This window comes from Lepisma saccharinum, chromosome 1 (genome assembly GCF_977018435.1).
Source record: "Lepisma saccharinum chromosome 1, izLepSacc3.1, whole genome shotgun sequence".
In the NCBI taxonomy this organism is placed as follows: Eukaryota; Metazoa; Arthropoda; class Insecta; order Zygentoma; family Lepismatidae; genus Lepisma; species Lepisma saccharinum.
In genome coordinates, this window is record NC_139229.1 from 189,974,141 (window position 1) to 189,996,104 (window position 21,964).

Below are 21,964 nucleotides of genomic sequence, written 5' to 3' on the forward strand. Positions count from 1 at the left end.
CAAGCTAGTTAAAAGTTACATTCATAAATAAACTGTAAAGTTTCAAAACACAGGAAAAACACAAAAATATGATTGCTGACATACGGATGACATATTATTCTATGTGAAGATAAACGTTTCAGAGCGTTCGGTCTATTAAGACAGCTAACATGTACATGGACACATCCCCCAAATAGAGTTGGTAAAACTCGCTGGCCGCGGTCACACTATTTTCAAGTGCTTTGCGAGGTGAAAAGTTACTGTTTTTCAGGCTAGTGAATTTATATATGTTTGCTTCAAAAACTTTAGTGTTGGCATTTTTTACTATTTACTACTGAAAGAACTACGTGGTGCCAGAGTGGATTTGTGAATATTGCAATGTGTGAAAATCTCGAAAATTGTTTCAATCATCCGCGGTTGTCTGTTGCATTAAATACGTTTCACAACAGACAAACTGAAATTCGAAGAAATTAACAACTGCGCCAGGACATTCATCTTTCCCTTAGAGATGTTATGGAAACAGTATCAGGTAGAGTGCTCATTTTTTCAGTATGACGTACCATGTAGAAGCAATGAATTCTTGGTTTTCTTAATTTTTCAGGATCTGCTACCCCAATGGAAAATGTCACCGCACGCCACTGAATATTCAGCCTATGCGTAATTGTAAACTGTGGTTGCTTACACATTAGTTTTTTTTAAAATTATTTTATGCGTCTTAATTTTTCTGCGTATAGTATTTCATTAGATATACACAGTGTACAGTCACGGACACAACTGGGTTGTAACGATTCCATTCCAATCAATGGCATCATTACAACCTAGAAGTGTTCGTGACTGTACGTGGTGAAGTCAAACCGTCAACCACCGTTCACAAAGCCAGACGGTATACAGTCTTGAAAACTACGAGACACTGAAGAAAGTGACATTCTCTTATCACGTGAGGAAGAAGTGAAAGAAATGCACTGAAGAAAGCGAAACGTGTATGTTTTCTTTCTGATGAGAGTTAGAGGAGTGAAAGTAGTTTCCTCTCGAGATGAACTGGCTATCGTCGGAGAAGAAATTTTCATTGCGAGATCTCAAAGAATCTGTATCAAAGTACAAAGTCATTGGACGACTTTGTGTACTTCATGTCTCGTCCGAAGGCACCGTAAACAAGCCAAATTGCTATTAAAATATGAACACTGTTTATTGATACTAGGAACACCTTGGTTCAATTGATATGATTCTTGATTATCACCTGGAGACCAGCGTCCGTGTTCTCACGGGGTAAGTTTTTCTTGTCCCGCCTTAACCGACCCTGGGACCATCAGGTGTGCATTTATTTCAATATCGTCGGAATGACACTACTACTAAAAAGAGACCCGACTATACATACAGCAGAGTATGATTTCTTCCCATGTTGCAAGTGGAAGCGATTTTTGAAGTTGATTAAGCTGGACACGATGTTTGAAAATTGTGATAAATAAGATTTCTACACATTCCTTATGTAGAATAAAAAACGCAAGAACTTTAAGTTATGGCTAATCAAATGAGAGTTCGACATTTCCAACGACAAATGAAATCTTCCATGCGTTCTCTATCAGTTAATGTGTTTTCTACGTATCGGAGGTTTTGTATTCCCAAGAGAGCATAATGCTAATTACCATAAGCGTAATGCTAAGATTTCTCCTCCCACGATCATCCAGCGCACAGACCTCTCTTTCTCCACCTCGCCGCGGGGAAAGGTCGGTGGGAAGGAGCGTCTGGCTGAACACAAAACTATTCTTCCTGCCCTTGATTAACTCCACCATGGCCAAGATCGAGAATGTATGGAGTCTTGCCTTCAGATCTCATATGCAGCTTCAGGGATCGGTGTATTGAACACGAGAGAACTTTACCCTTTTTTACCCCTTTAGAAACTTCGTATAAGTTTAAAGGCTACAGCCGGGTTGCGCACACTTTTCCGGTTTTATCAGTGGTATCTGATAAGCCGTTGACCAGCTGTCACAATGTACAGGATTGCGCACAAAAAAATGAGGCGATGTTGTCAGATGTAAAATTTTCTCATGACGTTCTCACTTCTGTTGTGTTTGTTTGTGTGTTTGTCCAGGAGATCAAGGCGAAGATTCATCGAGACTGGCAGCGAGAATGGGACGAGTGCGAGAAGGGTAGAAGACTGTATAACTTCCTCCCCTGCACGCAGGAGAACATTTTTAACAGGGACGTCACGCCATCCAGAGGGCTGATACATCTTCTAACAGGGCACGGACCATACGGGAGTTACCTCACAAAAATAGGTAAAAGGGAAACCGACGTATGCCGAGACTGCCGGATGGAAACAGACACGCCAGAACATAGAGTTTTTTCCTGCCCCGCCTCTGATGAACAGATAATATTGGCCAGAAGAGACCTGCCGAATAACAACATCTTCGAACTGATAAGGAGCGAACATTTAAATAAGTTATGCGACCTCGCAGATTTAGTGTCCAATATCGAGTAGCAGAAGCAGCAGGATACGAAACCAAGTCCCCACACCTCCTCCCCGGAGACCGTCACAATCGCGTCGGGAGCAGATACCACAGGAAGAAGAGGAGTCGGCACCGGAAGATTCAACCCGAAGGAGAAACTTCAGAGTGTCAACTGGGAGACGAGGAGCCGCCGCCAGGAGAGGGTTACCCCCGTCCAATCAGCCTGGAGAGAGCCATGAAGGTTGCCCGGAGAGAAGTCGTCGAAGATGAAAATGACCTAAAAACCATCTCTAGGGATAAAATAATACAATAGCATAATAACGAAAAAAACAACAAAAACAACAACTTTAAAAGTAATATCAGAACCCCACATTAAATCGTGACTAAAGTTTCTTTAATAATACATCCAAGATGAGGGGCCATAAACTCTTAAAAATTTAACTTGAAAATTGCTAGACTTGGAATCTGCTGGAATCCAGTAGGCACCAAAGAGACTTAATATAAAAGGAAATTTCGAACAAACAAATTAAATTAAAATTAATTTTTTAACAATGTAAGTGTAGTAAAAACCATGAACATATATTTATATACTTATTATTAATTAATATAATCTAATATAAAAGTTTGTTTATCTTTTTCCTTTTTAAATTTTTTATTATTATTATTATTATCAAGTCTATAATTATTTGCGTTTTTTATGTCATATTTATTTATCTATTACATATCTAACAATTACAGTTTCCGCATAATTAGCATTCTATCAAAACTTAGTACCCGTTAATTCACGTTAAATTGTGCGGCTGTGATTTCATTCTGAGATCTCATAGCAGCCTCAGTCTGCACGGACATTGAACCTCGCACGGCCACTGTCGCTCCCGTGGAATGCAGAGTCAGCTTCATGTCGCATAACCAAGTTGACACGGAGTGCTGACGCCGGTATCTTATCGGGCGTGTGTCCTCAACACATAAATGAAACAACGGCGCGATAAATAAGGAACTACAAAACCTCTTACAGTAAGTGTATATTAGGAATCGACATCCACTAAATTAATGAACTAGCCCAGTATTTCAGTGCATTTAACTTCCAAATAGCAAATTCTCCCCACACACTACAATAAAGCCTGATCTGGAAACCAGACAGGGAACTTGCATCCGTGCAGACTAATCCAAGCAATCATTCACCCCAATCTAAACTCTCACCCCATCATACTCTCCCCTCAATCTTAAAACAGTTCTGGATACCAGAATGGTTGTCCCTCCTGTACATAGCATTTCCTATAGTACTATCTATACGATAACTAAAACTAACCAATAAACTAACATAAACTAATCCATAACTACTATTAACAAATTTAATTAACTACCAATTACTATTAACAAATTTAATTAACTACCAATCATACAAATGCACAGTAAATTTACAAAAATCTTTAAGACTTGTTCCGGTCACCAGAACGGTCTATTAAAATAATACAAACAAAAAATTATTAAATGTAGCTATGTATAGAATCTCCATGTATTTTATTTTATTTTTTTGTAATTGTATTTTATGTATGAAAATAAAGATGAGAAGAAGTAGGATAAAAAGGCGGGGGAACCGTTTAAATTCAGGAAACTGACGTCCTGGTTTATTTAAAGGTACCAGGACATTGAGAGCATACCCTCGAAAGTACGCGGGTGGAGGCGGGCTACTTCGGGAGGTTTCCCCCTTTAGATATGTATATGTGCTGTATGTGTATATGTGTATGTATATATGTATGAATATGTATGTGTGTATACATTCTAAAGGCCAATAAATTGTTGTGCTGTTTGTTTGTGTGTTCACGCCTGTTCGTCCGCGAAATATTACAGAGGCTATTGAGTTATTAACTAGTGATATTGAGGTTTACGCTGACGGCACGGTTGTATACTATTCTAACCTAACCTAACCTAATTTCTCTCTCTCTTCTTGTCTAAAGAAAAAAACAGTTTTGCGCACAGACTTTAAAGCTATCAAAGTGGCAACGTTCGATCAAAATCTGTGCGCAAAACAGGTCAGTGAGATTTGTGCGCAATTCTCGATCTAAAGTGTGCGCAATTCGGTTGCGGCGAGTTTAGAGGGTTAGGAGAATTAAATTCCTCTTACATACTCTCTGTCTCTCTCTCTCTCTCTCTCTCAAACACAGACACACACACAAAGAGAGAGATAGAGAGAGAGAGAGAGAGAGAGAGAGAGAGAGAGACAGAGAAGTTCACTACACGAAGACATTTCATTGTATCCTTCATTTTGTACATTGAGTCAAAAACCCTGTTTAATATATTTTTTAAAGATGTTTAAAAATCGAGTCGAGAACGAGACCGGGCCCTTCGAGACGAGACTGAGTTTCTTCTCTTTGGAGACTGTAGAACAATAGAATGCGAAGTGTCTGTTGATTTATTTGTAAGCATGGTTTGACGTCTTCTTTAAAATAAGAAGAAAGAAAAATCATTGAAGGCATCTAAACAAACAAAAGCCAACACTGACTGCTATCTTAGTGCAAGAAATACTATTGCAATATAATTTTGGTCAGTTGCTTTACGGGTTAACAACTCAGATAAATTTACCGATTCTTTAAAATCTAAAACAGACGGAACTTTGATAGTTACTTGCGCACAACAGATAAGACGGCTGCGATGCTTGTGCTAACAGAACATAACAGTTCAATCATTGCCATATTATAGTCACTTTGCCGTTCATTTTGTGGTTTAGATGGAGTAATGGTGAAAGAGCATACGTCGTGTCAGTCTAACACTAGATATCTGTGACACATAGCCAAACGTACAGTGGGATGGATAAGTATTATCAAAAAAAATGTCCATCGTCATGTTTATCCTCTTTGATTTATGCAATGACAGCTTCATGAATCGAGACAAGACGTAGAAGAAGCTGCTGTAAACCTATGCACCAATATACGTAAACATCTATACCTTAAAAGACATATACGATTCAAGACAAAAATCAATGAAAATAGTTGTGGACAATTTGCTGAGGAATACTTGTGCAGTGCATCCCACTGTAAATGTTCACAAAAGAACTCACCAGTGATTTCTATAGGCAACGATTCAAATCGTACTTTTTCGCGTACATAAAAGTAATTTAAAACTCAAGCATGAGCTCGTTAAAGAACTTGTGGTAAACTTTGATTGTGAGGCTTTGATTTTTGCGACATCATCACACCTAATGGTGGTTTCTTTGCGATAGATTAGTTTTATATGTTCAGAAGGATTTCATATTCGTTTGTAAAGTTATGTCAACAAAAATCAAAGCTTTCCTAAGCCGAGTGTAACAAGTGAAATTAACACTTACCAGCAAATTCCTTTTGCGTACAAATTCACAACTGTTTTCTTACTCGTATGATGGAAAAGTTTAACAGTACTTTAGGTGACACTCTTTCACTATTCAGCAATTTTAACCATCATTTGCACGACCATTGGAAGTGGAAAATTACAGCACATTCTAATCGTTTACAGGGAAGATCCTTCACAATTTCTAAAAACTAGAATTAACATGAAACGTTGCCGAGGGGGGAGAGGGGGGCATGCGCCTTCGTCTAGGCAACGGGAAGAACAACAATGCGTAAATGTTCGTGCGCAAAGGTGACCTAATGGGAATAAATCGATGGCCCAGGTTGAAAGCTTTGTGTCACGTGATTTGGTCACGAAATAATTTCTAAAACCCAAGTCACGGAATGGGTGCTTCTGAGATGCGACTGGCAAAACATATATTTTCCCAGAAATTGCGATAAGGTACCCTAAAGTTTCAAATCATTATTATTGAATAAATAACGTTGTTGGGTTACAAACCCTACGAAGTATCTAGCATATATTATGCTCGTTTTCAGATAAAGTGTGCCCCAAATTTACCCTACTATAAACTATAAAACTATAAAATATAACGTATTTCTATTGTGATTATTTTCCGTTACTGATGAGAGGTACTGAATCATGTTCCGCGCGTTACATAACTAATAAAAATGCATGCATCTTGAATTTGATATCGGGGTGCAAGGAGTGACTCTTTCTCAAGATACAACAAAATTTTAATTTTAATGTCAAAGAGAAGTAGCTGTGTGAGAAGTGAAGTTAAACGATTGATGGAGCCTGCAATTATTTTCTATTCTTTAATAAGAAACGCTTCTTCGGTCTACGGCACTCTTTCAATCGGTTTTCTAATTTATTATCTTTATCCTGAAAATTATATATAAATTACACATGCATATTTTGTTTATGAGTCCTTTTTTTTTATCATACACCAGCTTCTTTCAATGTTCCGGGCGCCTCCTGAGTTCACGTTTTTGAACTCTTACATTCAAATCGAAAACTAAGATGGTAACTTGCTATTTCATGGAAGTTGCTTCAGTCTTGTACAGCTCTGCGTAATTCTGTTTTACAGTTACTTGATATGACATTTGTAATAATTCAAACAGTATAAAGTTAAAGTACGTACACTGGCGCAACATCTCCATGGAAAAGCAAAATATTGAACTTCTGGATTAACGAGAAAAATGAACACCCTGACAGTATGAGTTACTGCTGCCAATAAAATAACCGGTATATTCCAGATTTGTTTCCAGAGATATAAGAAAAAGTGATGTATTGATGGTTTCATTTCAGTCGGCAAATTGTTTTTTAAATTTGCAAATTGGTATGAGACTCTAGTTCTCATATTACACGATTGAATAACAGCTGTACTTAGGACATATGCGGGAAGTAATTTACAAAAACAATAATTTTTCACCATTATTAATCATATTATTTTTCAATTAGAGAACATCTTGGAGTGGTTCAAACAAGATAGCTTTAAGTGCGTCACTGAATTAGGAATTCTATGCACCAGTGTGTGTGTGTATTCGAAGACAAATTTTTGACAGTCAACTTTTATAATGTAAAAGTTATAAGCTATATTTATTTTGCATTTTTCTTTTAAAAAACAGCCATGGAAAGTGTTTGTAGAAAGCGATTTAAAACCAGTAAAGTAGTTTCAGTCCTTCAATAAACATCCAATGACAGCAATTTCTTCAGCGGCGTATACTCTGGGTCATTCATCTAGGTAATCGCATGTGACCCGGCTGTATTTCTTTTTTTAAATATATATACAGGGTGTCGCAAAACTCTTTCAACAACGCTTGGGAGCTGGTAGGTATCATAAAAACAAGTAACTTTTCCCTATAAAGTTTACCTCGAAAGCGCTTAGTTTCTGTGCTATAAGCGCTTAAAGTCTATCCTGTACGTATGTAACCCAACACAGCAAACGCTTGCTCTGACATAACTAGTAGCGGCGCGTGGCAGGGTTGCCACTAGCGTTCCTCGTTAAGAGAGACGACTTAAAAACAACAACTTGGGAGTCTTGCTTGAGCAAAATCCAAAACATTAATGATACTTGCGATGTTGTAAGAAGTATTCACAGTATTTATAAACTGACCAAAACAAATAATGGGCAGACTGAAATTCAAGATTACTCATTCTAAGATATCTCCATAATTGATTGATTGATTTGGTTTATTTTAATTCCCTTTTCTGCCACCTTTGGCTAATCGCGAAGATGAGGATGATATGAAATAACAAATGACACCAATGTCTACACCAGGTTTTAAACCCGAGACACCTGGCGCCGTAGCGAGCTGTGCTAACCACATCACCACGGAGTGTTTCGTACATCATGCAATATCAACAATTGCAAGGGACACGTGATATAGGGGAAATCCACGAACGAACAAATGTAAGCATGATGTGTTTGCTGCCTCGTTTCGAACACGCAGACTGAAATGTAGAAATTTTCAGCGAAAAATGCAGGCTCGACCAGGACTCGAACCCGGGTTATTACAATTTATTTGAAAATTATTCCTATCTGTAATAGCGTTATTGCTAATCGTGTTTGTCTCATAAGGAAATAATTGCGAGGCTCTTTTAATTTAATGATTGATTGATTCATTGCTTGATTGATTTGCTTTATTTTACTTAGCTGTTTGTGCCACTTTTGGCTAATATACGAAGATGGTGATGAGTGATGATATGATTAAATTGATGAATATACACTCACAAACATACATCCCCAAGCCGGGATTCGAACCCAAGACCCCTAGCTTATTTTAGAAAACAGTGGCAACCTATAAATTTTACCGACAACTGATATGCATGTAAGAAAAATTATGTGTTTCAAAAATTGGTATCAAGAAAATTCCAAGGATTATTTGCAATACTAGGAACATGCGAATTAAAAACTTTCTCTCCCCCCTCTCTCTCTCTCTCTCTTTCTCTCTCTCTCTCTATCTCTCTCTTTCTCTCCACTCAAACTGGTTAATCTTGAATGCTCTATTAAATAAGTTGTAGGAAGAAATTAATATTTCATTGAAAGGAATTACATTGAGTTCGGTGCATACTTACTGCCTGTACTAGTTTGTTCTGCACTTCACGATATCGTTTGATATTGGTACATCAAGAGAAATCCTCGTAATTTACACTCTTTTCATGTGTGCGAATTAGTTTTCTCATTTTGTGTCTTTGCTTAGCATTCTTATCATGGAACGTGAAAAAAAAAATAATCAAAAGGAAACCATTGAGTACATGTCATAAATTGTACATATTTATCATTCATTGTAGCAACTTGATATCAACATTGAAATGTAAGAGTAATATTTTCGGAAGGCACCAAAATGTCAACTTTTAGTTCACCCTGGAAACAAAGTTTTGTAGCAAACGAGCGAGATTCTGACATCTAGATGAATTTCCGGAATAATTCGTGTGAATTTATATTATTCTCATTGTACGTAATTTTCCTACAGTTTCGGGCAAATAGTAAATACGAGGACATAAGATTCAGTGACATTTTTGTCCAGGTCGAAACTCGTGTCCGGAACATTCGGTAGAGAGGGATCATGTCTTGATCACTAAACGTACTCAGTCACCGAAATGGCTCAAGAATATTCATATGCCGGTGATTTTTGTTTCTTTTCAGCCTGCTTTTTATAACGAACTCGATTTGCAATAGCGCTAGTTCACTTTATTTCTAATAAATAAATTGTAATTACATTACAGTCTGCGTGTTCGAAACGAGGCAGCAAACACATCATGCTTACATTTGTTCGTTCGTGGATTTCCCCTATATCACGTGTCCCTTGCAATTGTTGATATTGCGTGATATACGAAACACTCCGTGGTGATGTGGTTAGCACATCTCGCTACGGCGCCAGGTGTCTCCTGGTCTAGACATTGATGTCATTTGTTATTTCATCATATCATCCTCATCTTCGCGATTAGCCAAAGGTAGCAGAAAAGCGAATTAAAATAAACCAAATCAATCAATCAATTATGGAGATATTTTAGAATGAGTAATCTTGAATTTCAGTCTGCCCATTATTTGTTTTGGTCAGTTTATAAATACTGTAAATACTTCTTACAACATCGCAAGTATCATTAATGTTTTCGATTTTGCTCAGGCAAGACTCCCAAGTTGTTGTTTTTATGTCGTCTCTCTTAACGAGGAACGCTAGTGGCAACCCTGCCACGCGCCCCTACTAGTTATGTCAGAGCAAGCGTTTGCTGTGTTGGGTTGCATACGTACAGGATAGACTTTAAGCGCTTATAGCACAGAAACTAAGCGCTTTCGAGGTAAACTTTATAGGGAAAAGTTACTTGTTTTTATGATACCTACCAGCTCCCAAGCGTTGTTGAAAGAGTTTTGCGACACCCTGTATATATATATATATATATATATATATATATATATATATATATATACACACATTTCTTCGCAATATTCTTCCAAACCAATTTCGATGCATACATTTCTTTGCTTCCAGCGCGCGAATGCTTCCAACCGTTTGCAGCTGAATATCCGGGAACCTTTCTCCAGCCGGTGGAATGACTTCAGGGAATCTCACCCTGACGTCATTCCTCCCGCTTCCCTTACAACCCTTGGCGAGGAGAGAGGAAATAGGGGGAGGAAACACTGCTTCTCAGGCGCGGTGATTCCGTGCCCAGGGTAACCTCCTTCTTGTGAGAGTCCACTGGTCGCACTCTCAAGTCTCAACCTTCAGAGCCTTTTCCCGTTCCCTCCGCTGAACTAGGGAAAACATACCCGGTAGAGTGCGAAGAACAGGAAAATTGAATAACATGGGCAAACAAATTCTACGCTAATTTTCACTTTACATTTGCTTCTGTCTTGCTGATTTCTGTTACTTGAACATAAATTTATCAAAAGGAAAAAGCTTAGATATTGAAGATGATGCAAACTAAATTAAAATTCAAAGCTTAAGCAATTAAAGCACCTATATGCTGACTCCCCCCATCCTTGTATTTACAAAAATAGTGATTGTTTCTCCTCTCTAATCTTCAAAAGCAGCGAGAATACTTCTTTCACGGAACTGAATATTTTTTAAAGGGAAAGATATCAAAAATAAATTATATATATATATATATATATATATATATATATATATATATATATATATATATATATATATTAGTTAATTTAAGTTGCTATATTCCGCCTCTTTAGATTAATAGTGATGAAGAGGAACGAATTAAACATAAAACGAAAAAAAAACACATCAGGCACGTAGTCAGCTGGAGGACTCGGGGGGCTGAAACCCCCCTCCCCGAAATCCTACAAATATCTAATTTAAAAAGTGTATAGTGGTAATTAATTTTACTTCATTAGCAGGATTAAACACCTTGCATAATACGTTGTAATAATCTGAGATTCATCTTCAGGACTTCTAACCCCACTGTTTCAATTTTATGTGGCGGCTGCTAATAAGGGATGATCCCCATCTCGAAATAAAATTCTGGCTCTGGCCTGCAATGATACGAATTTATAAAACCTGTCATTTCGAGCTCGGAAAGGGATTTTTTTATCATTCATAGGGAATTTCATTCTGAGCCAGGAACACAACAGAAGCTTGGCGCGTGAAACTGAATGCGTGTAGTCGTTGGCTTCGTGCTGTGCTTCGTGTTTATTATTTATTTAGGTGTTAGTGTTTGTCGTGATAGTGCTGTGTTAAAGGGTAATGGATGTGATACAAGATTTGCTGGTGAAACCTTTTGGAACAAGATCTTTTCAGGAGAAGTTGCAAATTGTTAATACAGGTAGTCCAGTGTCATCGCTTGAACTTATTTCTACACACAAATACAAAAATCAGGAATATGTGAGGCATTTTCGCAAGCAAATTATGACAAAACACCATGGTTGACAGGAAGTATAAGTGTTAATAAGCTTTGCTTTTTTGTTGGCCGTGCTTACTTTTCGGGGCTGAAAAGAATGTATGGACGCGTGGCGGATACTGTAATCTTTGCAACGCTTGTGCCAAACATGAAAAATCTAAAAGTCGCATAACTTCCTTTGTTAAGCTGCAATCTTTCGCACAGACACGTATTGACGTCGTAGCAATAAGACAAACATTCCGACACAATATTCCTAAATCCAATATGGATCCTGACATAAATTACACGGAAACTTTTGGAGTTTGAGGATCAAGGGTCGGAGATTACCCAATCGTTAGAACCAGCATACGCCACTGAATTTCTTTCCTACAAAACAGTACTGCACGTATCTGTTGTCTGCACAGTGTACTGCGTTTTCATGTTTATCCGGTACTTAAAGCATTAGGCGAAGCCCCGACCGCCACTTATGTTAAGTGCTAGGTAACGTTAGGCGGACATTGAACAACCGCAAAATGGTGTTAAGTGAGGGATGAGACGTTAAGCGGAGATGGTGCAACCGGCCCTAAGTAACAAACTATATTAATGTGGAACACAGCGAGAGCGACTTGAAACACCATCTGAATCTAACTTCCAAATAGTTGCTGTATTGGAGCCATGTATACAGGGTGTTTCTAAAGGTCGTTTACAACGCTTGGGAGGTGATTCCTCTCACGAAAACAAGCAAAAAGTGTGAGTTCCATATTTACGACTGAGGCTTCGTTTCCGAGATAGGAGTCTCGCAAAAGGTGACAAAGTGAATGTCACACCTAACTGGGACGAATACTATCACAGATAGAGGGGCGGTTCCAAGGGAATCATAAAGGAATCGTATGTGCTCAGTCCGGAAGTCACTATGAAAAGTTCACTGCACGCATGCGCAATGGATTCCTCAAAGGAATTGGGGATTTCCAGCAAGAACAATGCATGGAAAGGGTATGTAACGCAGCAAGAGGAACCGTGACAATGAGAAATGCGTTAAAGACAATACATCCCGAACTCAAACATCAAAACATGAGCACGGAACACAAAATCCGAAAAGTTGAGCACGGTTGCATACCCCAGTTACACTCGAGGAATAAACGGATCATGTCATGTGGCATACGAGAGACACATTACTCCACCAGGAGGAGGGAAAGAGAAACACATTATCAGATGATTGCGACAACGTGTATTTTTACACGCGACAACTACGTAATATCCCCTCCCCCACACACACAACAAACAACAAATGCTACAATCTCTTACGCACAGGTAGTGCGTGTCACTGTACACCAACTGAAGATGTCACTTTCACCACAGAAAGGGGGTTGGGAGCAATACAAAGAGTGTTCGCACGCGATCACTGTGACGTGAAAGATACCAGTTTTGGAAGCGCTGCGCAGGCAAGTCTGGCTCTCGTAGTCTACGTTTGATCTTCATGACTGCTGTACCCGGGAGAGGAGCTCGAAGGGTTGGTTCTCTCCGGCAGTCGTCCCAGTCGTATTGCAGCTGCTGGGATATAATCAGCAGTTCGCTCTAGGTTGTCATACGCATTGAAGAGAACTAGTATGTTGTATTGAAAGAAGTTGACGTGGTGGAGTGGGCAAGTCAAGTATCGCAACAATTAATTGGTATGTGGTGTTCGTACGGTGATACGGCCAATTTGTGCAGTGTGCCAGTGTTAAACACGAACGATACTTTGCAGTTCCAGCTCCTTATTACACAGATGGCTGCGTATACCACCCAGCAGCTAGCAAACATACATCTCATGTATGGGGAGGCACGTGGTAATAGCCGTGAGGCAAGGCGTCTTTATGGAGAACGCTTTCCACATAGACGTTTGCAGTCTCACGCCTTCTTTCAGGTAGTGGACAGTCGACTGCGTGAAACAGCGTCAGTGTTACCACCGCGGCAAGAAGTTGGAAGATCCTGAAGTGTACGCACACATCAGTTTGCAGAAGATGTGTTAACAGCGGTCGCAGAACATCCTGGCTCGGACACGAAACACGTCTCATGTGAATGTTTGGCGAGTGTTGTCTGAGGAAGGAATGCACTCTTTTAAACTGCAGAAAGTACAAGAACTGTTACCTCGTGACTTTCGCCCTCGTATGGAGTTTTGCCAATGGTTGTTGCATCAGCTGGACATAAACCCTCACTTCTGGGCAAAGGTATTGTGGACAGATGAAGCCATTTTCACCAGGATGGATGTCTTCAATAGTAGAAACAGTCATGTCTTGGACTTTAACAACCCACATGCACTTTTTGTGGCCCATCACCAGCACAGGTTTTCAGTGAATGTGTGGTGCGGGATAGTACATTATATCAATATCATCATGATAGTGATATGAAAGCCATTTGGCAATAAAAATTTAGCTCTCTTATTACTTGTATAAAAGGAAATTACATACATTTTTCTTTATGGCAATTAGAAATTAAACTTTGTTATCTTCCTACTTGTGGTTTATCTTCTCAATTTCAAATAAAATTCTAAATTCTGTAAAAAGATCAAGATATTAACTCATTTCCACCACAGTAAAACATTCAGAAACAATAAAGAAAAATGTTAGAAAAATACTCATAAGTCCAGAGCCATCTATTGTTCACCATAGCAAACCATATCCCAACATAGTAGCGCTTTTTTTTAAAAACCTATTTATTTCAAATTATTAAATAATAAGTTATTATCAGACAATATTGTAAAAAACTATTCAAATTTGTTAATATAAAACTTTGTAGAAATTATGTCCACTTGTATTCGATTCTGGAAAGAAAAAAATATCAATAAAGAATGAGGTAAAAAAATTATGAAAAACACTACTGAAATAAGATGGCTGAAGCCTGAAATCGAAAATTGTAAGTAGTTTCTTATTTCTTTATTCCAGGTTGCCTTTGTGTTTTACCGAAGCAAAGTGACGTGTAATATTCGTATATTTTGCATCAAGTGCTTAAAAAACGTCATAACATGATCATTTAATTGAACCATACAATCTCCCTGTTCGCCTGAATGGTCGCACGTATCATGCATTTCTTAGTGAGGTTTTGTCCGAACTGATGGGAGACCGTACCTTTGGTATTGCGGCAAGAAATGAGGTACCAACACGATGGGGCACCAGCTCATTTCGATCGTAATGTACGACATTTACTGCATGACGTGTATCGTAATAGGTTCATTGGTAGGATGAGCCTTGGCCACCGAGGTCGCGAGATCTCAACCCTCTCAATTTTTTCTTCTGGGGAGAAATGAAAACCTCGTTTACGACACACCTGTCACATCAGTCCTCAGCTGAGGACCTCGTTGCTCGCAAAAAACGTCGCCGCCGCGACGGTAGCAGATACACCTGGATTGTTTGCTCGTACTCGACAATCCTTGATTCGTCGCTGTCATCTCTGCGTAGAACTGAACGGCAGACATTTTGAAAACAGTCTGTGATTATCGCCCTCAGCAAATCCCAGTGAGAACACTCTTGGTATTGCTCTCTACCCCTTCTGTGGTGAAAGTGACATCTTCAGTTGGTGTACAGTGACACGCACTATCTGTGCGTAAGAGATTGTAGCATTTGTTGTTTGTTGTGTGTGTGGGGGAGGGGATATTACGTAGTTGTCGCGTGTAAAAATACACGTTGTCGCAATCATCTGATAATGTGTTTTTCTTTCCCTTCTCCTGGTGGAGTAATGTGTCTCTCGTATGCCACATGACATGATCCGTTTATTCCTCGAGTGTAACTGGGGTATGCAACCGTGCTCAACTCTTCGGATTATGTGTTCCGTGCTCATGTTTTGATGTTTGAGTTCGGGATGTGTTGTCTTTAACGCATTTCTCATTGTCACGGTTCCTCTTGCTGCGTTACATACCCTTTCCATGCATTGTTCTTGCTGGAAATCCCCAATTCCTTTGAGGACTCCATTGCGCATGCGTGCAGTGAACTTTTCATAGTGACTTCCGGACGGAGCACATACGATTCCTTTATGATTCCCTTGGAACCGCCTCTCTATCTGTGATAGTATTCGTCCCAGTTAGGTGTGACATTTACTTTGTCACCTTTTGCGAGGCTCCTATCTCGGAAACGAAGCCTCAGTCGTAAAAATGGAACTCACACTTTTTGCTTGTTTTCGTGAGAGGAATCACCTCCCAAGCGTTGTAAACGACCTTTAGAAACACCCTGTATAGACTGTGTAATTAGAAAAATAACAGCAAGCAAATTCGTTTCAGTTGCCATGCTTAATTAATCAATCGTGTATGTTTTCACGTTGCTCGTCAACGTGGAACAGAAAAGCTACTCGTTTCCAATGACAAATGCCAGTTTGACAGGTACAAATGGTCAAGAAGATTTAGGCCTGTTGCGAAGGATGTACCCCTACTGAGAAATGAAATATGTCTCACCTACAGAGGACAGATGTTTTCTTTTCATTGCCTAGACATGTCTACAGGCGGTGACTGTATAATGGGATGCAGGACATGTTTATGTGCTAACTTTTTAAAACCTTGTTTTTACTTGTGAGCCATCAAAACCCAACTCAAATATATTTTTTGTAAGTAGTGCGTGAATTAATTTGCGGGGAGAGGAGGAATATCATTTGTAGAGACCGGATTTTAAAGGGAAGAACTTTCCTCTAAAAAGGGCGAAAAGGGTAAAATTATTGTCAAAGAAGGGAGGAAAGGACTATAGTTTTTTTTTTTTTGCACTCTACTAAAAATACTATTTTAAATGAAAGCGCAATATATACCATTCATATTTAAAAAGGGATACATTAAATTTCGTATTTTTATATGTGAATGGTACATATTGTGCTTTCATTTAATATAATATTTTTAGTGGAGTGCAAAAATAAATTATAGTCCTTTTTCATTTCCTTTTTTGGAAGGTAAAGTACAGTGAATAATCTTATCATCAGTTTCAATGAAATCTTCCTTGCAACAGGAAGTTGCTGCATTCCATAGCTTGCTGCCACTTGTATCTGGCTTCGCCATTTCACTGACACTCAATACTGTCGTCACTGTCGCACAGTAAAGTGAAAACTATTCTAAAAACTTAACAATAAAAGTGCAAATCTAGCAGATAAGTACACTTTCAACCCAACAGGCGTGCCCCTTACAATGCGTTTGTTACTGCTTAAGTCCAGATCGCATTGTTTCAACAATTGCTGCAACTTACTTCCAACGATCATGGAGGGAAGGGAAGGTAGAACGCGCTTGTTATTTATTTCCTCTAAACTGCACCAAATAGATAATTGTTGCATGGAAGATGTTATTTTAAAAGGGGGGGAAAGGAATGTGGGCTGAAAAACTAGTCAATAAAGGGAGCAGAAGGGAAAATGTTTTAAAAAGGGTGGAAAATGGGAAGTCAAAACCATGTAATCTTGTTGGTGGAAGATGATTGATTATCAATATTGTTGTTATTTATTCCATGATCGGTGTTGAAAAATAAAAAAGGACTTCCCTTTTAAATCCGGTCACTAATTAGTCTCGTGGGGAGCGAATGACTGTTGAAGAAGATGAGTCGGAATAACAAGAGCTGAGCCGATATCGATGCCGATGTATCGAAATTTGCCGATACCAGTAGTATCGGTATCGGAAAGCGTCGGTTGGGATTTATTTACCGAATCCAGCCGATACTTTTCCGGCTTTATAATCTTTCACGGGGTACTTTAGAAGTCAGCGCGACACTTTCGCGGAGTGTAATTATCCTTTAAACTATGCGAAATTCAAATGTTTAAAAATTGTTGCACTAGTTTTGCGTGAGAATATCGATTTTGTGATCACATATCATGCGTTTTAATATTATTATGAATTCTTGAATATTTTAAAGCAAATTTCTTGGTAAATTTATGCATATAATTGGAGTAGAATACTTACCCATTATATTGATAATATTTTGATTAATTTTGAAATACAGTAAAACCTCGTTAATCCGGATCCCCATAAGTCGGACTTCGCTTAATCCGGACAGGAAAAAAAAAGCAGAATGCAAGGTTTTAAATGTGGCTAGAAGTCAACAACAGAACTTCCCAAAGAAAAGGCAGTCAACCATTGATGAAATTCTGTTTCCCACAGACTTTGTACTGTACTGTATAGTGTATTTAGGCCTATGCCCTTTCAATACACCATAACAAACGTGTTTTGTTGCTATAAACGTAGTTTTAGTGCACTTTCCACTGTTCTTTTAGGTTATTTCAGTTAATCGTGAAACCGGTCAACTTATCCCCCCCATCCCCCCCATTAGTCCGGATGAACGAGGTTTTACTGTACATATTATAGTTACTGTAGTCGGCATCCGTGGCGAAGTGGTTACTACAACGCGCTACGACGCTAGGGGTCCCGGGTTCGAAACCCGGCCTATGTATGGGTGTTCTTTGTGAGTGTCCCCTCATCAATTTCATCATATCATTACTCATCCTCATCTTCGCGATTAGACAAAATTGGCAGAAATGCGAAGTAAAATAAACCAAATCAATCAATCAATACTTACTGTATTGCTGAGCGATAACAGAACAATACAGAAAAATACACGTTTGAATTTTTTTTTAATTTGAATTTAAAATTGTGGGTGCGTCAGCACTAAGGCTATTTTGCACCCGTCACATTATACGGGGTCCAGCCCCTTATCGTTACAAATAACAACTCTAACGTTGCAGAGCTAAAATCATAAAATATTAAAATCTTCTGACTTTCGTTAAAAGCTGAGGCTGTAAATTGGCACTCAGCACACATAGGGACAAAAGAACAGGACAATACAAACAAAATTATACTGGCCATGGGGCCAGTCGCCAGAGCCTCGTTAGTCTTCAGTCCAGGGTGTACTAACGAAAAAAATACACGTGTCTTACCCAGGACCTAACCTACCTCGTTACGCTAGCCGTATCTGTTATAATTATTCAGCACAAAACCACGTATGTCTGTCACAACCACGAGTTAATATACAAACTATCATTAAGCCCCGCGACAGGTTAAGTTTGCAGCAGGTTTTATGTATTAATCCCCGTAAAAACGGTGCTCAGCATCTCCCGTGCCAGTCTTGCCTCAACCACCGAGCTGTTTATGTCACAGACACTGAGAAAATCAGCAGTATTGCAGCGGAACTATATTCTGCGCGCACGTTTGGGTCTATATATGAGAAAAGTTGCTGCAAACTTAACCTGTCGCGGGGCTTAGTTCCAAACTTATATTAAAAAAAAATAATAAACCATTGGTTTCTTTTTTCCTTAATCCATCTGTATTTAATCGAAACCTTAACGGCAGGAAAGACGATACAAATGTAACGTGCTATGGAGTAGGTAAAGAAAAAAAACACTAATTTTACGATGCCAAGGAATTTCGTTTCACTCCCACGCGACACAAAGAAAAATAGAGAGAGAGAAAAAGAAGTACCAAAAACATTCTTCTCTGTATGTCGAGTGACGTAGAAGTGAAGAGGTTTAAATCTTCGCTCGCATTGGTGGATTCCAAGATAGCAGTTTCGTCGCGAGCACCTACCTGCGAGCCAGCTATCTTGTTCAACCCAGATTCTTTTTTCTCCCGCCAGGCGGCAGCACGGAGCTTAAAAAACAAGCGCGTTTTGAAATTGCTTTTCGAGCCCCGTCCCAAATCGAAAAGTAGAATTTAGCCATAAAGAATGAATGTACTTGTGGCGTGCTGACACAACTCGACTGGCCTTTGACTGGTACACTTGTCTAGTACATGGTGTCGTAGTGCCTTTTTGGTAGTTTTCGATTTGTTCGTGTTATCGATTTTGATAATTCGCCTTGTAAGTGCATCGAGTGACTTTCCTAAGTTCGGCAGTGTGCTTATCAGTAAACCCCTTTCGTGACATCAACTTAAGCAGGAAAGGCGTCGTTGGTTCGCAGAAATCGAAGTCTGTGTGCGTCGTTTGTCAGGAGAGGTAAGGAGAATTGTTGTTAAGTTTTTGTTACAATGCCAGTGGGTGTTCTACTGTTGTGAATTTTGTGAAGGTGTAGTTCTGATTTTCAGACAAAAAATATTTACGTGTTCGCTTTTTTATCTGTGAATAACAAGTGATTTGTTGCATAACTCTAATTATTCACCCACAGTGTTTCACCTTCTTTATAAAATATATGACCGTAAGGTGCATATGCACAACTTGAGTATATTTTGGTAGGGGAATTAGCATATCAGCCGACTCTATGACCAAAAGGGACTACACAAAGGACTCTGGTGTGGACTTTCTCGAGATTTCATCAATCCATTTGCGTTATGCTCTTTCTGCCCCTCAGAGTTCCTCAAGACTGGCAGATTTTTATCTTACACATATATATTGTTTATGTCAATCTTGCCTCACTCCCTCAAATTTGATAATTCTTGAGTACCACTATTCCACTACGAAACCACAGTTCGAATTCCTGGCAAGAGTGTCTCCTCAATTGATTTTTGATTTTGATTTGCTTTATTTTACTTCGCTTTTTGTGCCACTTTTGGCTAATTTGCGAAGATGGGAATGAGGGATGATATGATGAAATTGATGAATGGACACTCAGAAACATCCATGACCAGGCCAGGATTCGAACCCGGGACCCCTAGCGTCGTAGCGCGATGTGCTAACCACTCCGCCACAGGGGCCGGCTCTCCTCAATGGAGTAGTAATTGTCGCCTAGTAATCGAATGGCTCCGGGTTCCACACCTAGGGGAAGCACATAGTTGTTTAGATCCCACTTTAAACTGTAGGGCCAATTTCGATTAGCCTATCTGGGTATAAAAGTGGACTTAAAGTGTTTTAAGTCCACTTTATGCACAGTAAGGCTAATTGGGACTGGACCTACAGTTTAAAGTGGGATCCGAACCACTATGTGTGTGTGTGTGTTGTGGCGTGCCCAGGATTTTGGAAAGGGAGGGGTTATGTGTATTTTTTATGTAGTCAGTCCTCATTTTGCCATATTTTCCTGCCTTTGAAGTTCTTTTTTTTAGAAATGCTGGAATAAGAGGTGGGTTATAACCCCACCAACCCCCTTCACTTGGGCATGCCACTGTGTATGTGTGTGTGTGTATGTCTCTGTACTTCATATTCATAGCGATTAATAGGACAGGAACCAAGTCTTGTAATTTAATTTTGTAAGAGTGTTGACTTTGTTTTATTAAGAAGTTAACTTAATTCCCACTTCATATTTTACACATCCCAATTTATTGAAAAAGCCCACCTTGTTGATCCTGTGATCGTGTTACCCTGACTATTGTATAGAACAAGGGATATGCCAAGGACCCGTGGGATCACAAGTATTAGAAACGGAAAATTTATAAAAAATCTCCCCAAAATGGAATTACTTTGGCTTACCAAATTAATAAGATCATGGATCTAAATCATTGTTTCAGAAAAATATTTAAGCATCTTTGATCCTACACTTGGATGATCCATACTGCGGTACCGTAAGATGCTCCATGTACTAATGAGAACCTGAAATGCTGATACTTCATTGGTTAATATCTTTTAAACGAACTGACCAAAAATAATACTTTATATCTGTTTGATTAGCATTGGATAAGTTTTCAGCACACAAAACTTAAACTTTTTAGTACTTTGTAATTAAATGGGTATCGAATTGTTCGAATGTTTACTCTAACAGAGAAATGGAAGGCACGAGAAAATTTATTCTAATGAAGTTGGTATTTCATAGGTCTTTCGATCCTCTCAAACTACATATTTCTGTGTCTACAAATATCGAAGATTAAAGTGTTAATAATTGTTGACTTCCTCTTGTTTAACTTTCGTAAGCAGATTCACTCACCAATAGAGATCTTTATGCCTCGTTAAGTTGATACTAGGCATATCTTTCATTCTAGCAAATTGCAAATTGAGAGCCATTAGGTATCGATCGCTGGTGTCTATTTGTGTGGCCTCGGTTGCTGCCTCGACATGGAAAATTAATAAGGCAATCGAGATAATTTATGTCGCTTTGAAGTTGTTTTTCAGCACACCTAACTTTACACTGGTAGTTTCAGTGGTGTCTTAAGAATACCAATAGATTAATATGAGGTCAATTTGTAACAATTCAAAGTTTGATTTCCATAGAGACATGTGGAAATAGTATGTAAAAAATAGTATGTAAAACCATACCATTTTTGCCATTGGAGGAAAAATAAGGGGGTGGGATTCGATCGCTTCTTCTTTTGGTACCTAATACAATAACATTCATTTAGCGAAACTTCATGGCACAACATCCTTTAGAAGGGCACTGAGTGACGCGCGGCCAGCGACTCTCGTTTTACTAGCGGGGTGTAGGAGCGACCTTCTATTGTTAAATAAACAATGTCTGTGTTCCAGCACTCACGAATAGTAGATATCACTTCTGAACTGACTTCCTAAAAACAAGTATTATCATTTTGCTTCTTTACT

General features: G+C 38.9%; 2 protein-coding genes across 3 annotated transcripts in view; one reads left to right on the plus strand and one right to left on the minus strand.

The window, feature by feature from the left end:
* LOC145977780 (WD repeat-containing protein 17-like) overlaps positions 1-5,953 on the minus strand; it is a 116,517-nt gene extending 110,564 nt beyond the window's left edge. Inside the window, exon 1 of the mRNA XM_083110060.1 lies at positions 5,752-5,953. The gene's annotated coding sequence lies outside the window, so the exon portion shown is untranslated. The remainder of the gene's footprint in view (positions 1-5,751) is intronic.
* LOC145977786 (very long chain fatty acid elongase 4-like) overlaps positions 1-21,964 on the plus strand; it is a 144,301-nt gene that overhangs the window by 42,590 nt on the left and 79,747 nt on the right. Inside the window, exon 1 of one of the 2 annotated variants that reach the window (XM_083110073.1) lies at positions 19,282-19,501. The exons of the other annotated variant lie outside the window; for it this stretch is intronic. The gene's annotated coding sequence lies outside the window, so the exon portion shown is untranslated. Of the gene's footprint in view, positions 1-19,281; positions 19,502-21,964 lie in introns of those variants that run through there. 2 annotated transcript variants of the gene reach the window in all.